Below are 21395 nucleotides of genomic sequence, written 5' to 3'. Positions count from 1 at the left end.
CATGGAAACTGATTTTTCACAACTGTTGAATCATTATTTGCAAAGAAGGACATAGCTGTAAGTTATTTTTCTTTAGGTTGGCTCAGGTTGCTCATTGCCTTCATATTGATTACATCCACTCTTAGCATTCATAGTAAGTGTGACTAGATAAATATTCCTTTTATGGCATTTCATAGATAAATATATGGGGACATGTCCATGAATGTGCCATTCCATATTTTTTTTAAGAAACTTTCTAGCACTTTTGTTCAGGGAGGATCTTGGCCAAAGTGTTTTTGCATCAGAGGTGGAATTATTTAAATTGAATGAATGGAATCTAGACATAGAGATTTCATCCATTCCACTAGCGATCTGCTGCAAGTTTTTCACAGTCTCCTTGTACTCAGCACAGAAATGTTTTGCCCCTGAGAAACAATGAATATTCCCCAACTTGCACTTTGATTACTGACTATATAAATGTCTTCGATCCCTTCAAAATAATGACATTGGCATTATCACCAGACAGTCATAATGTTCTGCTTCGTTATAACATTGTTTTAGTACGTCAAAGGTAGGCACTGCATTGTAAATGCTTTGTAAAAAACATACCTCACTTCCTGCAATCAAATCTCAGTGTTCTACCAGTGAGGTTTGATCACAGGGGTTGAGGTATGTTTTTATTTATGTTTTTTTTTAATTTCAATCAGTGAGTCCTTTTTATTTCAAAATATGTAATTTTTTGAAAGCTGCAAGTTTCCCTGAATTATGTAACTGATCACTCACACTTGTTTTATTTTTCAAAAAGATACACACAAAAAGGTAGTGTACAGCAAACTTCCCACTATCATCACTGCTGCACACACACACACACACACACACACACACACACACAAAATGCCAACTATTATTAGAAGCATAGATTTAGAGCTGTAAGCTTTAAATTTGATCTGGGGGAACTGAAGAGGATACTGAACAAGGACTAAAGGGCTTTAGATCACATTCACTATGCCTGAATAACATTTCAATAAGCTTGTTTCTTATGCTTTTAAATATCATGTTATGCCCTTATATACACATTTACATGAACCTTTATTACCAGACAGCAGGCAGATGTGCCAGGAGACACAGTGTTGTTTAAATAGCAACAATATAAATGAGCTCACTAGTGGACAGGGGGAAAAAAGCAAAAAAACAAAACTTCTGCAATTTGCTCAATGATGCTGCAAATGAAGCATTTCTACTTTACGTTGCCAACTTTCATTTGTTTACTAGAACCTAATTTGTAGAGTTATTGGCAGTATCAGTAATTGTGGTTTTGTTCTATTAAGTGAAGAGGCCAATGTCCATTTCAGTGGTACTATATAGTCTCCCTCTATAATACTGTTGGCTGCTCTTCATTCATTTATGTACTGTAAAGTACATTAACAACTGTGAGACATGTATTTATTTCTTTTGTCACAGGCATACACAGACAACTTTGGAATAATAAAGCAATGACATTAAACAACAAACACAGATGTATGTAGGCATCCACAACCAACCCATTGTGATAGATGTGGCTACTCTACTTTGGTTCTTAGCATTCCTAAGTCTTTCAGAGGAACACTAGATCTGTATATACAAAGAGCCTGTATAATGCTGAAGTGGCACTTTTCCAAGCACTGGCCAGGCATTACACAGGTAGGTAACTCGCAGGAACCAGGAGCTTGGTTTCTCCTGCAGCCCAAGCCAGAGCAGCCATGGCGGGCAGTGTCCAATGAGAGGATGGGAGGAGATGTGCTCATAGCAGCCTAAAGTGATCAGTAGGAGCTGGGTAGGTTCCCAGTACCTGACCTCATCATCAGCAACTTAATCAGTGAGGTGTCATAAAATGTTCACATGGTAAGAACACTCTTGGAAGAAAAGGAAAAACACTAGTTTAAAACCAGATGATGACTACAAGCTGCTCTGATCTGGGCTTGGGAGGTGTAGGGAGGTGACCTTGCCAGAAATAATATTCAGAAGATAATATTCAGAAGCAGCTGAGGGACATGTCTCCCTGATTCACAGAGGTATAAGGAGGGAAGGTACAACACAATCCAACTTGCAAGATTCTACTTTTATAGCCAATCTCAATAAAGTGTAGTTCTAGTCTTCCTGTGGAGTTGATTTTCTAATTTAGTCTACCTGGTGGAGCTGACAGGAAGAAATGAAATTTGCATCATGAGGACTGGTCATGTTTGTGCCCTGATTGTAGAGATATGAGGCTGAGCCCTAAGACAATTTAATTTAAAACAAAAGTGAGATGCCAGGCTATGTAAAACCCAGGCCTAGCTAAAGGCTTTGCAATCTCTGTATGTCTTGCATAAGCAGACTTTTAGAAGTTGCTCTGCAAAGATGCAGAAAGCTTTCAATTTAAAAAGTATTAACACTTTTTTGGGGTGGGGGGTAGGGTGCCTCCTGCAGTCCTTAAGAATCTTGCAGTGCATTTGATATAGTTGATTATAACATTTTGCAAACCAAATTAGCCTCCTAGTGTTTGATGGTTCTATCTGAAATGGATCGCTACATATGCAAATATAAGATGCTAAAGAGAAAGTTGTCTGGATTTGGAATTACCCATTTTCTTAATGGTATCAGGACTGCCATGCTATGCTTTCTTGATCTGATGCAATTGTTTTGTACACTGTATATGTAAAGACACAAATAGTTGCAAATAGTAATGTATTTTATACATTTCTATACTATTCTTCAAACAGAACACTTTCTAAAACTAAAAATGGATAAGAATCCCAGTGTCCAGTTCAGCTGTTTAAAGGAGTGTTTTTGGAACAACTGAATATAAGATACAAATATCAAAAGCCAAAGTTTAGACAGGATAACAGGAGTTGTTAAATTGAATCAAACAGTCAGGGCTAAATAAAGAAAACTTCACCTAGTACCAAGACAAATAGAAGACAAAGTTTATGCATAGAGATTAGAGATTAAAATGAAATCAGGATGTGATCCAGAATCAGGATTGGGGCAGGGGGAGGCATCTAGCAGGATTGAAGACTTTAGGGTTAGGGTTTCTAGGTTATTATTATTAACAATAATCTTGTTCAACTTAGGCACCACCTGACTCCAATCAACTTTTGTTAGCTCCCAACATTATATCTATATAACATTAGATCGAGATATAATGTTGGGAGCTACCAAAAGGCAAGATCTAGATGTAGATACATCTACACACACACACACACACACACACACACACATGCAAGCATATAACAATAACAAATGGCAGAACTGGCCAACAAGACAATCCTGTCATGCAGAGTTTGGCATCCTTTGCTTATCCCAGACAGAAACCTCATTTTAAATTTTAAATGACATGAATTGATGATTAGTCAATCTGTTGTGAGGAAGTAATGGTTATCAAAAATGTGAGAATTACTGTGCATAACACTAACCTTCTGCCTTCTTTATTATATGGAAGTGAGAGTTGGGTATGTCAGAAGAATATATAAATTATTTGAATGAGGTATTTAAGAAGTATGTGTGGTAAAATAAGAAGAGATAGGTCAAAAAATGAATGGGTGGTGAATGTATATAGAGGAAATACCAAAGTCAGAGATTAGTATGAAGAAAATACATTGGGATTTTTTTTTTTTTTTCATGTAGAGAGAACTGCAAATCAAGCATATGAAGGAAGAGTGAATGGACTAAGAGGAAAGGAAGACCACCAAAGTTATAGTTCCTGAGATCGTGAAAAGCATGATGAAAAATCTAAGGAAAAACAGAAATATATGAATATATGAATTTGGGTATGATCATTGTGGAAGCAAGTATGGTTTGCAAGGATAGAAAGGTGTGGAGAGGCATATCAAATTGTGTTGATGCCAATATTATAGTTTATTTCCTTTTCTTATCTCACTTCTTTAATTTCTTTGGAATTCGGTTCCTTATTCCATTTCAGCATTTTGCATAACATTGTTTTACCCAAAAAGTATGAATGTACTGGGTATGTATGCATGAAGTTCTTGGTCATTTATCTATGACCCCCTTTTTAATTTCTCTGGGGGGAAAAAGTGTCTGTGTGCAATTTAGAGGAAACTGATATTTCCTATTAGCATTTTAAGCTCTCTTAGGGCCTTGAGGTTGCAGTTAATATTATAGAAGATTCTGAAGCAACATGAAAACTAGAAACAACCATCTTTGTGGAAGAAAAGGGCTGAAAGGAAAGGCGAAGGAGAGAGGGAGAGACAGTAGCTGCAAGATAAAGGAAACTCCAAGGAAATGTGGGTCACCAAATAAAAAGGCAAAATAGACTTGTACATTTATCAATTTAAAAGATAGGATTTCTGTGAACTTTCTCTGCAATTTGATTAGCTCCACAGGGAGTAATCCAACTGGGAGACCATTAGAATTGACTAAACTCTTGATAAATCTTTTCCTTATCCAAAGATTAGTCAGTTTATTCAATATCCCTTGAAGTACATTAGAAAATGATACTGATTAAGAAGTCTGAATCCTAAATGCAACTTTTAAAATGCTAGATAAAATTGATCATTTAGAATTGGCTGTTATAATTCCCCAAAATAACAATATAGCATTCTGTTTAACTAACATAATCCTTCAATGTAGGGCCAAACTTATATGATCTTTATGTCTTTTAAGGGACTGACATTATTGATACTAATTGCAGGTTAAGATTTTGAATGATTGCAAGTCAAAATTAATAGCAACAAATTTGGAAGATTTCTTGACACCATCATCGCCATTATCATTATCATCACCCTCTATAACTTTGGGGTTCTAGCTAGAACTCACTTAAAGGGAGCATTTTTGTGCTGTACCTAAAACGACAGAGGACTCAGAGCAGCATACACTGAGGGTAACTGGAATCAGTGGATTTGTGTTTACTAATTGCTTTCTTCTCTGGGCCCAAGTTTCCATTCTTAGCACCAAAAAATGAAACCATTAGCTATTCTTACACTCCTTTGGTTTGGCTGCCTTTATAAAAGGAAGGGGACAATTTCCTTTTTTCCATTTGCTTCCTTCTGCTTGTTGCCCCTGTACTATAGTGTCAGCTCAGAATAGTTATGTATGTGCCATGAAGAAAAAAGGTGTGCAGTTTAATCATTGAGTGGGGAGGAAGGAAAGCCTAGATTGTGAAAAGTCTAGATTGAGATTAAATGTCAGACTCTACTTTATGGTTGCATAGTCTGTAATTTAGGTTACTCCACGTTACTGTATTAAATGAGAAGCTCAGACCATATGTAAAAAACTGCAGAGGAATCACTGGCTAATCAGCATCTTGCAATAAGTGGGATTGTAAGCTAGCCACGATCACTGTATTGCTCTGTCCCAGCCCAGCAAGTTTGAGTCACAGGTTCTTTTGGATTGGGAAGCAATGATCACACAGTATGAATACTTAAGGCCTATTCCAAGGCAGTATAAGAAAATAATATAATACCATAATATGAGACAGCAATCAAAGAACATTCAAGAATACTGGAAAATATAATTTAAGACAGCAATCAAAGAACATTCAAGAATACTGGAAAATATAACACAAGACAGCAATCAAAGAATATTCAAGAATACAATAAAACAATAAGACAAAGAAAGAAAGAACTTACACCCCTTCTGCTAGTCAGGAAACCCCAAGGAGATTACAGCCTTTAAAGCCAGCAAACATGCAGCACCCTCCCAGTTAGGGTTGAAATTCCATCCCACAAGAGTTTTTGACTAAATTATATAGGTTCTGAACTACCATTACTCACACCTGTTTTTGATGGTCTCATTGAAAACCCAGATATAACCCTTTAATGATGAAAATAAATGCCTGCTTAATTCTGTATTACATATACAATTACTACATCAGAATATAAAGTGCTATGCACCATGCATATAAGGGAAAAGATACACAACGCTATTCAATTCCTCCTCGCCAATCTTTTGGTAAAACCACCAACACTACAATCACAAACAATTAATAATAGTCATTCTTTTAAATATGTATTTCATATTTCATCTGTTTCCCTTATTTTGCTTGGTTGTGTGATTAAGATTTTTCATATTTAATCACAGATTTTTCATTTCCAGAATGAAGATCTTTCAGATTTGATTCTTGTAGGAATCTACCTGTTGATCACTGGTGAAAGAAGAATAGAGGCAACCAACTTAATTCTCTTTTGGAAAGGAAGTTTAAATACAACCAGTGAAATAATAATGGCTTATCTACAATTTCAGGTGGGAAACACTTGTTTTCTACTTGAGAAAATCATGTTATTGAGGTTGAGATTGTCTTTCAGTATGCTGAGTTCTGTCTAGAGATACTGATATGAGAACATTTTGGAACAAGTTGAGTGAAGTTCTACTCAGATAAATTTGCTATGTTTTACCTAACATAAACTATTGATATAGTTGTAGAACAGATAAATAACTCATCTTGTCCACTGACAGTTTGATGTGCAGCTAATCCATTGTTCTGTGTACAACATCTTACAAATTAGTCTAACTCAGTGATATAAGGAGCCTTTCTTTTCCATGGAAAGGTAATTATTTATAGCTTAATTGCTTCCTCTTCCCCCCAGAATTAACTCTTTCTCTGGTTACTCTCTCTTGTTCTCTTTTCTTAATTGCTATTATTGTTATTATTGTTATTATTTAGATTTTTATCCCATCTTCCCATAAGCCAAGGCTAAAAAGAAGACGATAAAATACCAAAAGAATCATTTTATTACCATAATTATTTAAAATAATTATGTTTAATTTGAAATGTCTAAGCCAATAATAAAAAGGGACAGAGGAGGTATAATTTCCTTTCTGACTTCATATCAGCTGATGTAAGAAAAATGTTTTAAAAAATATTTTGTTGGAATTCTAGAAGTTGAAGTCCACACATCTTAAAGGTCCCAGGTTTGAGAAACACTGAGATAAACCTTTTCAAGGGGCCATTTTTTCATTCAGTTCTACAAATGAATCAGTTGCATGGAAAGAAACACATGGCAATAGAACCATTCAGGGAGCTTTATTTCCCCAAAAGTCCTCTGTATACAATACTATGGAAAGAATGGGCCATGCAAAACAGAAAAAAGGGATTCTACTTAAGAAAGCAGGGGAAAAAAACATATCAAGGGGAAGAAAGATTTTATTAGCATTTTAGGTTCCATTAAACATAAGCCTAAACAGCTATCTATGGGCCTAGATAGCTGTTTAGGCTTATGCTAATGCCTTTAATACATTTGAGATTTTGTATCTCTGAATTAAGTGAATGTATTTAGCACTATTCACACAGCACAGTTGGAATGAGTGTGTTAGTCTCTTCCCTTCTACTACTATCCCCATCTTTCTGTCTCTGTAAGAGATGCAGAGAATATGACAAGCTACACTATTTGCATTGGTTCACAGAATATTAAGAATTCTATTTTTCCAAAGTTATACCTCCCATAACTGTCCATGGGGGAAGCATAGGATGAAACATATATAACGATGTCATAAGCCTTGTGACTTAACAAACCTCAGGACTTAAGTACAAAAGGGTGGGGTTTGTCTTGTGGTATCATGATACATGTTACATTACTTTTGTATCATCGTGGTCAGCAGTAGATGCCTTACACTACCTGCCTCCCTGAAATTACCTCTGCTTTTTTCTACTAGTTTTCATTCAGTTTGATGAGGTAGTCAAGGTGTCTGAGCATGCCATCTTTTATTGTGCAAAGATCTATGCTTCTATTAAAGTTGAAGGGAAGATTCTATGACAGAAATCTTCCCACTGGCTTTTAAAGTTGTGGCGATAAAGATGTAACTTACTTTAGGGACACGGCTGAGGAATTCATCCTTCTTTATCCACAAACTGAGTGGAGAATTTGGAAAGCCACTGATGCCCAGCAAGTGTTCTACCCAGCCTGGAAAGCTTCTATGCGTAGAGAAGGTTCTTCACTGCCTTCAATATCTGGAGCAGGATGAAAATAGTGATTATAGTGGACTTAGCATGCTCATGCTTATTTTCCCTTGCATAATTTATATATAATTTATTCAATCGAATAAGACTTCTCTTTGACATGAAACCTGAAGGACCCACATTACTGTGTATGCCACTTTGAGATCTTAGAGAGAAAAATGGGATATAAACAGATGACAATAAAAGAACACAATACAAAAAATCTTCCAGTCTTCAAACTGGTGGCTGTATTTTCTTTATTCCTCACACCTATCAATATCTACAGTACTCTTTATTTGGACAAAATGTATTTTCGAAAGACAGATGATTATTCAGAACACAACAGGTAGCAAAATGAGGTTGGAATAGCTTGCCATTTCCAATGGCTTGAGCAGTTTTTAGTAAGGATGAGAAATGTGCTCACAGCAACAGATTGTAAAGTGTCCACAAGTTGAAGGTTGGCAGAACAGTCTTTTCAATTACATAAGCATTTTAAAAATACAGTTTAGCGTTCATCTAGTAGTGAAGCATATCAGCATGGAGTTATCTAAATCCTGTTGTCAGAGCTTAATAAACACAATTAATAAGCCCCTCATGTCTGGGCGTCCTCAATTTACAAACAGACTGTGGATGGCTACAAGATGACTCTCAGAGTACATTTTGCTGTTTAAACTAAACATAATGTAATTGAAATCCTAATCATTGTGTACATTTGCATACATTTTCTATTCTTCTGTCTTGTTTAGTCATTCATTCATTCAATTCGTATGACTGCCCACTCAACATGCAACACAGGGAGGTGAACAGCAAGTTAAAGCAACAAGAAAAACATCAAGAAAAACTACAACACATCACACCCGGGGCAGCACACATCTGCATTATCAATACCCTTTTAAAATAAACTCAGCTTCTTGGGGAAAAGCCTGTTTTTAACACTTTAAAGTAGAGAGTAGAGTTACAAGATTCTGTTACTGAAACCTTAAAATAAAGGTAGTGTTAGTACTCGTGGTTGGTGCTTCTTGTCTAGACTACCTCAAAGGGCTGACATCACTCTTGCAAGTCTGAAAGTATATCTCTCCCCCTTTGCTTTACAGTCCAAGAAACTAGGGAGGAGGTTTCTTCTGAGATGTTTGCCACACGCCCATTCCTTCTGTGGGCTCAGCTGCCTCTTATCTGATGATTGCCTAGTCTGGGGCTCCTCCTCCTCCTCCTCTCAAGGACATTCTTACAGGCCATTACACAGGGGTAGGATTGCACACACAATTCATTACCTCCCCACTCTGAATCATCTATGCATGCAGCCAAAAGCTTGAATGTTGCTCTGAAGTGAAAGGGGACAAATCCTATCCCAAGAGATTCAGACACTGACAGACTTGAACGAAAATATAAACATGACCTTTCAATCAATCCTGACCAGTCAGTCCAGCATATAGGGAGAAACAATGCCCAGTAAAATCAAACCCTAAGCAACCAATCAAATATAGGAAGATTTTCTTCAAAAGGTACCATTTGAAAAGAGGAGGGAAGAACTGCATTTTAGCTTTTAGCTGTTGCCCTGTGTTCCTGTTAGAGTTTTTTTTTTTTTTCTGGGATCAGTTGAAATGCCAAGTAAGAAGAGAAGGCCCATACTATGAAATATGGAATTTCATTATACAACTATCTAGAAACCAGTGAAGCTTGATACAGTATACATTTTATTTTAGTTCCTACTCTGTGATTTGAACTGTTATGGTTTTTCTTTGTATGTATTGTGGGAATGGCTAACTAAATACAGCCTCTTCAATAGCAATTGCTTCTTTCTTTTTCTTCTTTTTTCCTGTTGCCTTTCAACTTGCTTCTAGTTCTTTAACTTGGATATGCATTATGAACACTTAAACTCTCAATGACTCAGTAACTCTCATTTGAGGAAAAAGAACCAACCTTTTAGCACATCTTCTCTCTCTCGTGGTTAAACTACTGAAGAAAAGACTGGAGGATTGACACTTCCCTCTTCCTGGGTAAACCATGGAAAAAGGGATTTATCTGCAGTAAAATAACTGATGACAGCAATACTGAATAGGTTCTTCCAAGACTTCCAAGGTGCAGTACAGTCGTGGGTGGAGGGTTTTAAAGATTCCTCATGGGAGCCAGAGGGCCAGTCCACCATGTCCCATGTGTGTATATGTGTATGCTGATTACAAATTCATTCATACTGTCCTGTGCTTGTTTGCATGCATAATTCAATGAGGCCTACTCTCTAGTAAGTGTGCATATAATTGCAACCTGAACATTATTTCAAAACTAAGAAGCAACACAGATAATCAAAGGTTCTCAGTTGCACTTAAGCATGAGGCTATGAAAAGTGCTTACCCCTTATCTTATACTTATGAATTTCTTTATATCTGCCTTATTTGATTATGTGCCATCAAGTCATTTTTGACTCCTAGCAACCACATGGGTCTTTTCCATGACAATGTATCCCTAACCTGGTCTTTCAGGTCTTCCAATGGTGTACTTATCATTACTGGAACTGAGTTCCTCCTTGCTGCTGGTTGTCTCCTCCTTTTCTTTCCTTCTGCCTTTCCCAGCATTAGAGCCTTCTCCAGAGAGCTGGGCCTTCACATAATGTGTTCAAAGTAGGATATTTTGAGCCTGGTCATTTGTGCCTCAATTGAGAACTCTGGGCTGATTTATTCAATTTCTTCATTTTCTTGGCTGTCCACAGTATTCTCAGGAGTCCTCTCCAACACCAAAGTTCAAAAGTGTCAATCTTCATTACTAATTCTAAGGCTGGTTATTCTACCTGTTGTCATTAGTTTGGTTTGTATATATATATTTAATTTTAGTCCCATTTTTCCACTGTGCTCCTTGCCTTTTATTACTGGAGCTTACAGATCCCTTGCATTTTCAACTATCAGGGTAGTGTCATCAGCATAGCACAGTTACTGAAGTTTCTTTCTCCAGATTTAAAACCATGCTCATCTTCTTCCAATCTATCTTCCCTTAATTTATATTCAGCATATCAGCATTATACCTGCAACTTATACAAATCAAAGGCAATTTAGTTAAATCAGTCTGCTAGTATGTCACTTTCTGTGCAGCAGCTCAAAATCTATTAGTAGGTATAGCAATCATACCACTTATTAAATCATGCCTTATTAAAAATGAACTGGGAGATATTCAAATTATTATACCTTTTTTAAAAAACCTCTTAAAATTAACAGCTCTCTGTGTGAAAGTAAAATAATTCATTAATGAGATTACTTCATTCTTTATAAATAGCTGTAACAGGCCCAATATACTTAAAAAAAAACACTATAGGATATACTAATAAGCAGTAAGTTTTTTTACCAGCATTCCTCCTATGGGACCAAGAAGGTGTGAATCAGTGAAATTCATTCTCTTTCAACGGCTGAATGTTCTCACTTATTCAACTCCACTTAATTTATTAGTGATTTTTTAAAAAAAAAAAATCCTTTGAAAATTCACAGTAGCTGGATTCTGTATACATCTTCTCTTCAATTCACATGTTTTTATTACATCAATTTTTATGTGTGCAGAAGTCTAACATGCTTTTCTTTTACTCCTTTTTCTTGCAAATGCCACTTTGAATTCATATTTTGCAGAGATAAGCTAGTTGTATGAATTCTACTGCAGAAGGATAAGCATCAATGCACATTCTCCACTACTGTGATCCATGTTGTCCATTGGAATCCATTAGAGTTCATGGTATTTTAAAGCAAACGAAATGCACCTCTCTTTACACCTCTAGAGGGAATTTGCAAACAAATTTATTTGAGTATGGAGGATGTGCAAATAAGCAACCTAGATGCTGCTGAAAAATATTTATTCATTTCAGATGTATTTTCTTTTCATACTCAGCATTCTCTAGGCAATTTCTATTCCAGAGACTCAGCTGCCAGCTAGTTAAATATCCTCCATATTTTGTTCCAATCCATTTTGCATCTCAAAATGTTGTGGAATATAAAAGTAGGTAAAGACACCCTCAAGTTTAGCTTGATACCTGTTGGATATCTGCACACAGTTTTATTCCATAATTTTATTATGTGTCATTATCTTTTTGAATTTTTTTCTCTAAACTTCTCAGTTCGACCAAGATAAGCCTGCTTATGTCATATTGGAATACAAACCTGCTTAGAAATTCTTTTTGTCTGTGTGTGTGTGTGTGTGTGTGTGTGTGCGCGCGCGCATGCTTTTGAGGCGGTCTCGCGTGCCTGGGTAAGCACATGTCGTTCTCTTGGCAGCACTTTCAAAAGTGGGTTGCCATTGCCTCTTCCTAGGGCTGAGAGAGAATGACTGGCCCAAAGTCATCCAACTGGTTTCATCACTAAGGCAGAATTAAAAGTCACAGTTTCCCAATTTATAGCCTGGTGCCTTTACTACACCAAACTGACTCTCTTAAAAATCTCAGTCTGCTATCTTATGTTACTTTTAAGAAAAAAGGTGGCAACTTACAAATGCAGTCAGCTTATTACAGAATCAGTTTTCATGGAATCTGGTCTTCTCAGGTCCGTTCACCAAGTTATCTTTCTTTCCACTACTGGGCATGGCAGAGTCTTGTGGTATGGAAAAGTCTGGCTCTAAAAAAATTTATAACATAGTCTGCCTCCTGTCACAGCTGCAGACCTCTGATCCAGTGGAACAGTCCTGATTGCTCTCAACCTGTCAACTTGAGTGAAAGATAATGTAGGGCCTTTCAAATAACCATTCTTTCCCTGCTTCAAGAGGGAGCTACTCTTTTACATTAATACCCATGCCATCCTCTGCAAGGTTTCATAGTCATGTTTATTATTGTTCCTCTCTGGCAGAAGTCAGTCTGGTATTAAATGCTTCCTTTGCTGTAAGAAAACATTTATGTGAACTCAAATTCCTCCACTCCATTTTATAGTTCTATAGAGAACGTCTACCAACCTCCGGTTGCTTTTTTTCTCTCGTTCTGACTGGTGGCAATTCTCTGCATGTCTGGACAATCCAATGGGATTATTTGTTTGTTTGTTTGTTTATTTATTAAATTTGTATGCTGCTCATCTCCCCCAGCGGGTGACTATCAGCTCACAATGAAAGTGAAACCCACAAACAGTTAAAAAACAAATACCCCCATTCATTAATTAAAACTGATTAAAAAGTCAAACTACAAAAACAAGCCCTATACATAAAAATTAAAAACATTCAAGATGACGGGGAAGTAAAATCAATTACCCCATAAGCCACTTCCACTGGTGTGAGCCCCCATGCGGCTCCCAGGCCATATGGCATAGCCACGTTTTCATGCTCTTCCTGAAGGCCATGAGAGTGGGGGCACACTGCACCTCGGGTGGTAGGTTGTTCCACAGAGCGGGGGCCACAGCAGAAAAGGCCCTCTCCCTAGATACCACCAGTCGAAATTCCTTGACTGGTGAAGTCTGCGACATGCCCCTACTGCTAGATCAAGTGGGGCAGGCTGATATTACTGGGGTGAGATGGCTTCTCAGATAACCTGGTCCTGTGCCATGAAGGGCTTTGAAGGTGATAACCAACACCTTGAATTGGACCCAAAAGCAAACCGGCAACCAACTCACCTCGTGTAACAGTGGTGTTATATGGGCCCCCCAGGGGCATTGAAAACTGTCCACACTGCTGCATTCTGTGCCAGCTGTAGCTTCCGGATACTCTTCAAGGGTACCCTTGCAGTAAGCCCAATGTGCAAGGGTAGAGCTCATTGCAGTAATCCAACTGGGAGGTGACTGTGCGGAGGGCCTCCTGATCGAGGAAGGGGCGTAACTGATGCACAACATGAAGTTGTGCAAAGGCCCTCCTAGCCACAACTGCCACCTGCTCTTTGAACAGGAGTCGTGAGTCCAGGAGGACCCTCAGATTATGCACCAGGTCTGTCTGGGGTAGTGCGACCCTGTCAAGAACCAAAGATAAACTCCTAGATCTTGAGGCTCCCCGAACCCATAGCCACTCTTCTTACCAGGGTTCAGTTGAAGCCTGTTGTCCCCCATCCAGGCCCCTACAGCCTCCAGGCACCACGAAAGGGAAGCCACAGCATCACTTAGGTCACCCAGGATGGAGGTATATAATTGAGTATCATCAGCATACTGATGATACCCATCCCATGGTGCTAGATGATCTTACCCAATGGTTTCATGTTGTCAGGCCTAGCCCAAGGAACTCCAGGAGACCATGCAGATTCAGTTCAGCAATGTTTATTAGCTACGACTTCTAGCAAGAATCTTCCCAGACTGAAACTTAGTTCCCACAGTCAGCCAGTGAAAACAGTGAATTCCTCAGGGAGGTGCCAGCCTCATCCTCTTAACTCTTCCTCGCCCCTCAGGAGACGAAAGAGGATGTTTCCCTCCCTGTGTGTGGCCTTCATAATTCCATTCCATCACACATGTAGATGTTAAATAGGAGTGGTGAGAGCACCAAACCCTGAGGCACCCCACAAAGTAGGGGCCGTGGGTTGGACCTCTCACTCCCTATCAACACCGATTGGGTTCGGCCTTAGAGAAAGGAGCTGAACCAGCACAGAACTGTGCCACCCAGCCCCAACTCCTGCAACCAACCCAAAAGAATACCATGGTTGATGGTATCAAAAGCCACCGAGAGGTCAAGAAGAGCAAGGATGGATGCACCACCCCCATCCCGCTCTCACCAGAGACCATCTAAAATTGCGACCAATGCTGTTTCTGTCCCATAACCAGGCCTGAAACCTGACTGATAGGTTCTTCAGAGGATCCGTTTCCTCCAGGATCCTCTGAAGCTGTCACACGACCACCTTTTCCACCACCTTTCCTAGAAAGGGAAGGTGGGAGACTGGACGAAAATTGTCCAGAAGGGTGGGATCTACCGATGGTTTCTTGAGGAGGGGCCAGACCAAAGCCTCCTTAAAAGGCTTCAGGAACATCCCCTCCTGCAAGAATGAATTGACCACCACCAGTACCCACCCTAAAGTCACCTCCTTGATGGCTTTGACCAACCAGAAGGGACAGGAATCTAAAATACAGGTAGCTGCACTAGCAGCCCTGAAGACCCTGTCCACTTCCTCAGGGCCAACAGGATCAAACTGTTCCCAGATAACTGGGTAAGACTGCTCCTCGGGCATCTCCACTGGACCCACCTCATGCTTGGCCTCCAACTGAGAATGGATCTGAGCGATTTTATCCATCAGGTGTTCAGCAAATTCCTCTGCGTGTCCCTGTAGATAGTCTTCTGAGCCCTTCCTACCCAGGAGGGACCAAATGACCCTGAATAGGGTTGCTGGGTGACAATCTGAGGATGCAATAAGAGTAGAGAAATAATGGCGTTTTGCCACCCTTACCGCCATGAGGTAGGCCTTAATAGCGGCTCTAACCTGTGTTTGGTCGGACTCGTCTTTAGTTTTCCACCAGCGTCACTCAAGACGTCTCTTGGCCCTTTTCAGCTCCCTTAACTCCTCTGTAAACCACGGGGAGTGCCGGGGGCAATGGGCCAAGAGAGGCCGCACAGATGCGATCCTGTCCAAGGCTCCAGCTGCCTCCTTATTCCAGGCTGTGGCTACAGCTTCTGCTGGACCCTGCAGCAAGGCCTCAGGAACAACCCCCAGCTCCCTTTGGAACCCTTGCGGGTCCATCAGTCACCAGGAGCAGACCGTTCAAATAGGTCCCACCTCCCTGTGGAGGGGGGCAGCATAAGAAAAACTCAAGGCCACCAGGGAGTGGTCTGACCATGACAGAGGGGATAATATCAAATCCGCCACCAGATCACACTGCCACTGCTCTGACAATATATAATTATATTAGTGGTCTTCAAATAACTTGCAATAATTTGGCAGATGTTCCTCAATTATACGTCAGTTTTATCTCATGTGGGTGAAGTATTCCTGTGCTTGCTCTGTATATTTAGCACTACAATAACATTCAAGCTAGAATTCCTGATGGTGACTGAGTGTACCTCCCAATGGGAGGGAGGAGTTCTAAGCACTGGTCTTTTTTCTCATTTCCACTATAAATTTTTAAAATCAAAATGCATGATCAAGGGTCACTCTATAGCACCCTGGATTTTTATTCTGATTTATTAATATTCCTGGCTTGCATCTTGATTGGGCAAATGGTGGAAGCATGAGAAAAAGACTCAGAGCAACTCTTCCTTAATTACATGAGGTATAAGTTGAGTACAGAATTGCTTTGACAGGCTTTCAAGATTAATGTCAAGCCCTGCAAGACTGGCAAACTCAAGAGACAAGAACCACTTGGATTTCTGGAAAGATCTTTATTGAGTGTGGTAATGTAACAGATTCTTAAAAGCCTGTTGGAGCAAGTCTTTCTCTCTTCCCCCTGCCCTGGGCTGAGGCATCTCTTTTACAACGTCTTTTTTCTACCTCCAAATTCTTGGAGTTTGATAGACAATCTATCACAACAGCCCCAGTGTCACAAAAAGCGCACTGCCATATTTTTGTGTAGTCTTTCTAGTTTTGTACCTCAGATTGTAGTTTGATTATCTGCTGGTCTTCTGAATTCTTCTTGTAAAATTAATTCTTGATGGTGTTATTTTCCGCATATTTCCAAGGAAAGGCCTTTTGGCAGTTGAGAAGCCTCCAAAATGGTCATTTAATGGCCTCAAGGAAGTTCCAGTGTAGACTAACTCATACTTGCAATAGCCACTTTTAAATGTTGTCTTTGGGTTAACTTGATGAAAGGGTGTTATCAAGATTAGTAGGTCTGATTACAGTACAGTAGACCTGGTTAACATCTGGAGATGAACAGATTTTGATACTTGGCTCTAAGTCCTGGGTCACCCAGGCATGGAAAGTAAAAGAGAAAGGCTGGGCAATAGGGGGATTGACCAAATTAATCAGGGAAGAGCTAGGATAAAAGAGCACAGAATTGATTATAAGTGCTCCTTCACGTTTTTGCTTAATTGTCAATTTCCAATATAAGACCTCTATGATTGTGATGTTGAATGTTTATATACCCCTGCAAATGTCTACTTTTTATACTCCTGATATATGTGTGAATTTAGAACAAACCATGACAGAGTTAACTTCAAAAATTCCTAAAACAATTATACATATAGTCCTTGGATAACAACCACTTGTTCAGCAACCTTTTGAAGTTATGACAGCACTGACTGAGTGGTACTGATGACTGGTCCTCAAAGTTCCAGCTATCTCAGCACTCCTGTGATCACATGATCATGATCTGGGCGCTTGGCAACTGGCTTGCATTTATGATGGTTGCAGCTTCCCATGGTCATGTGATCACCATTTGTAACCTTCCCTGCCAACTTCCCACAAGCAAAGTCAATGGGTAAGTCTCCCCCACCTGCAGCAGCCTCCCTCAGCCCTGCTGCACTCAGCCATTCTAAGTCCCACAGCACTTGCGCCAGCCCCTCACATACCTTCCTGCACCCTCACATACCTGGCAGCAGCCACTTACCTGCCAACCATCCTGCTTGTGAGCCGCCTGGGACTTGTAATTTCCTGCCAGCTTCCCCACTGACTTTGCTTGTTGAAAGCCAGCAGGAAGTTACAAAGAGGTCCTCGCTTAATGACTGATATAGTCCTATCTTAACAATGGCAGCAGGGAGTACTGGGATTGCCATTGCTAAGTGATGCAGTCACATGATGCCACACTTTACAGCCACATCACTTGGTGATGGAAATTCCGGTCTCAAATACCATTGTTAAATGAGGACTATCTGTAATCATTTTAGGTGATTTCAATGCGAGGCTGGGGCCTTCTATACAAGATCATATCAGTAACATTAACATCCCCAAAGAATTCTACTCCCTATTACCTTAGTGGTCTTACTATATCTCCAACAAAATTCTGTTTGTGACAGCCCTTTTCTATACAAATGTAATAGAGTCCAATAAATTCTAAATATTATTTTTTGTTGTGTAAGTCATAGTTTGAGGTCCATTAACACTCTTGCTATAGAACTTAAGAAACTTTCCCATTGTCTAGACAACATAGGAATCTCTAATTCTTTATTCCACTCATTTTTAACATTTGCAGATCAAACTGATTTATTGATAACAAATATCTATAAAAATTAATAGTAGGCTTTTAATTTTAAAGGATTTAACAAGTTGTTCTTGTTATATCAGGTGTCTCAGAAGCTGAAAATGCTGTTGATCCAAACAATGTTGTCAACAAATCTTGTAACTAAATATTGCCATTGGGTTGTATCTGATAGATGATATTTATCTCTTAACAAAGAGTATATTAAACTTTCATCTTCATCATCTGTCAGTTGGTCCAAAGTCAATATCCCTTCTTCCATCCAAATTTTCCAAGTCAGCATCTTTTTCCCAAATTTTAAAGTTGGGTTTCTCCATAAAGTCAGTCTGGCCCAGGAAAAAGGATCAAATCTTTTTTTATTAGACATTATATCCCATAGCTTTCTAACTGACATAGTTGTTTCCAGAGATACTAGAGTTCTATTGTACTTAGATCTTGATACTGTCCATCCAACCAAAGGTGCTATATATGTATATTCCAAAGTTGCCCAAACCGGAAAATTAAGACCACTTGTTGGCTTCCAGTATTTAATACTTGACAATTGGTAAGCATGATGATATAGCTCCAGATTCAGAAAACCTAAAATGCAATTACCTCATTAATTGGTAATTGCATTTTCTGTGAAGATATTCTAGGAATCGAAGCACCCCATACAAATTTTCTAAACAAAGAATTTATTTTCTGAAAATATTTTCCAGATATGTAAACTGGAATTCCTATCAGAATATACATTAATTTGGGAATTCTTTTTGAGAGCATTCACCTTTCCCCAAAGGGTGAGGTTTAGTGACTCCCTTCTATCGATATCTGAAGAAACCTCAATTTTATTTATAATACATGTTACTGAGTTATATCCTTTGGTATACACATACCTAGATACTTAATGATTTGGTACAAATATGGTATTGATATTCCTTAAATGGATGGGTAACCAAATTTTCACCTATTGGCATCAATTCCAATTTGGACCACTTAATAGAGTATCCTGCCATTTTACTAAAGGCATCTATCCTTTGCATCAACACTGTGATAGTAGTATGAGGTTTAGAAATAAACAAAAGAATGTTGTCTATGAATAAAACGACCAATTAGTCTAATTGACATCATAGCAAAATTGTATGCCAAATATCTTTTATATAAAATTGAAGATTGGGTAATTGAAAAAGGCTTGTTAGCCAAAGAGCAATCTGGATTTAGGCCTGGTCACTCTACTACTGATAATTGTTTCATTTTATATCACCTAATAGAAAAATACACAGCTAAAGGGAGTGAACTGTTTACAACTTTTATAGACCCAGTGCAGCATTTGACTCAATAATAGGGACCTTCTTTGGAAGAAACTTATTGCCCTGAACATAGAACCCAGACTCCTAACTTTAACCAAGGCATTATATTCAGATTCATGCTTGAAGGTACACACAGGAGCACCTGGTTCCCTAGCAGGGATAATTAACAGCAATAAAGGAGTCAGACAAGAATGCATACTGGCTCCAATTTTGTTCAATCTGTACATTAATGATGTTCCAAAGTTCATTCAATCAACTGACATGCATATGTCTAAAGTTAAAAAACAAACATGTAAACATTCTGCTTTATGCAGATGATATGGTATTGATGTCATACATCCAGGTAGGGATGAGAAGATTGCTGCACAGGTTCAGTTCATACTGTGTATTCAACTATCTGAACATTAATAAGTCCAAGAACAAGGTAATTATTTTTGGGAAGAGATGGACTAGGTATAACTAGAGCCTAGACAAGGAACATATAGATCATGTTAAGTCCTGTCTATACTTAGGAATCGTTTTTACAGAAATGGGTTCTGGGCTCCCATATTTCAAGAGGAGTTCTTTAAGGTCGACAGCTTGTGCCAATGCCATAAAGCAGCTTACCAACCATAGCTACCCAGGTTCCCTAATTTCAATCATAAAAATATACAACAGCAAAAGAGTCCCAATGATTACATATGCTGCAGAACTGTGGGCATGTATAAATGCTCCCTTATAGGAATAGACACAGTCCACTTTTTTGAAATGCATCTTGGGGGTGGATAAATCCACACCAACTCCAGTCGTAAGGGCAGAGTTGGGTATATCCCCTATACAAAGTCATCTGGCAATTAAAGCATTCAGCTATTGGCTGAAGATCTTATTTATGGACCCAGATAGATTACCCAAGCTGTGTCTCAAAGAGCAGATGCTTAACATGCTTTCCCACATTTGGTCTGCTCAAATTTCAAATGCCATCTCACAATATGGATTCTTCATCCAGTTCCATCCACTTCATCAGATCTGAAGGCAAAGACAAACTTTAAAGAAAGGCTCTTGGACATGGCTGCTCAAGATGATACTGCACCCCTTAAATGTGTTAAGTCCTTGAAGTGGTTGGCTCAACATAAATCAGCCACCCAGATAGAATTTTTTTAAACAACTTATATGCCTCAACATGTTAGAAGAGCTTTCTTTAGAGCATGTTTTGAACAACTATATTCTATGGTAAGATATGGGAGGTTCCATGGAGTTCCATTTTAAGAAAGACTGTGTATCTGTGGGGCACCAGCTGTTGAAGATATTGCATATATCTTGTTTGACTGCAGATTATATTCTGCAGAAAGGACCATTTACTTAGATCCTTATTTAAAAACTAAAAAATATTGGGGCACCCAGGAGAAACTGTTTTACTTCTTGCAGAGAGTGAACCTGCATAACATTAGCAAGACTGCAATTTTTATATCAAAGGCCATTTCAAAGAGGACAGACTACCTAGAACAGATTGGGGTTAACTGTAGAGGTGAGGATTTATTGTGAATATATCCTATTGTTTTCTTTGTATTGTCCTTTTTTATATGGTCAGACAACTAATCAATAAAGTTTCTTCTTGTTGCTGTAGATTAGTAGTCAGTTGCCAAAACAGACAAACTCCTGACTCCCAGTACTGCCATGTGGATACTCCTGTTGTGGTCCCTTGGAGTCTCATGGCAGTGGTGGAAGAACCTGATTCCCACTGATGTTTTGTGGAGGATCTGCATGTACATTTTGTGCAGTTCTGAAGTACAGACCTTTAGATTTAAAATCTATATTCTGTAAGTAAAGATAAAAAAGAGCACTATTCCTAAAACCTTGATTGAATTCTTGTAAGCTGCTATTGATTAAATTGACAACCTAAAATATGGAACTCAGAATAAAGTATAGTATTTATAGCCCTTAACCTAATCTGTAATATGATTAACAACAAACTAAACCACAGAGTTGTGTTATCTATTGTTATATTGCTCTAAACTGAAGCATGGAAATCATACAGTTAGGTTCATTATGGAGTTGGAAAAATGGAACAGGACGATTAAGTACATTCAAGTCATTGCAGTCCTATTTTCCATTAATCCTTGGATGTGGCACAATGTGAATTTTCTAGAGAAGGCTACGTGGCAAAGTCCCCCCCCCCCAAAAAAAAATTCTGCCAGAACTTGCATGATGCTGTTGTTCCAGCTTTCTCTTGAACTCTTAACTCTTAGTTACCTGGCA

At 38.7% G+C, this 21395-nt stretch overlaps 1 long non-coding RNA gene across 2 annotated transcripts in view; it reads right to left on the bottom strand.

Moving 5' to 3' along the window:
* Nucleotides 1–21395, bottom strand: part of LOC148214971 (uncharacterized) — a 126477-nt gene that overhangs the window by 58615 nt on the left and 46467 nt on the right. Inside the window, exons 1-2 of one of the 2 annotated variants that reach the window (XR_015796896.1) lie at nucleotides 14991–15107; nucleotides 7759–7900 (exon numbers count right to left, since the gene is read on the bottom strand). This is a non-coding gene — a long non-coding RNA (uncharacterized LOC148214971). Of the gene's footprint in view, nucleotides 1–7758; nucleotides 7901–14990; nucleotides 15108–21395 lie in introns of those variants that run through there. The other variant, XR_015796897.1, reaches the window with a different exon arrangement.

This window comes from Python bivittatus, unplaced genomic scaffold, assembly GCF_059951505.1.
Source record: "Python bivittatus isolate LINGU-HERP-01145 unplaced genomic scaffold, Pbiv_v1 ctg000480_np1212, whole genome shotgun sequence".
Taxonomy (NCBI): Eukaryota; Metazoa; Chordata; class Lepidosauria; order Squamata; family Pythonidae; genus Python; species Python bivittatus.
Note: the sequence above shows the minus strand (reverse complement) of the source record. Positions and strands in the feature narration are given on the sequence as shown.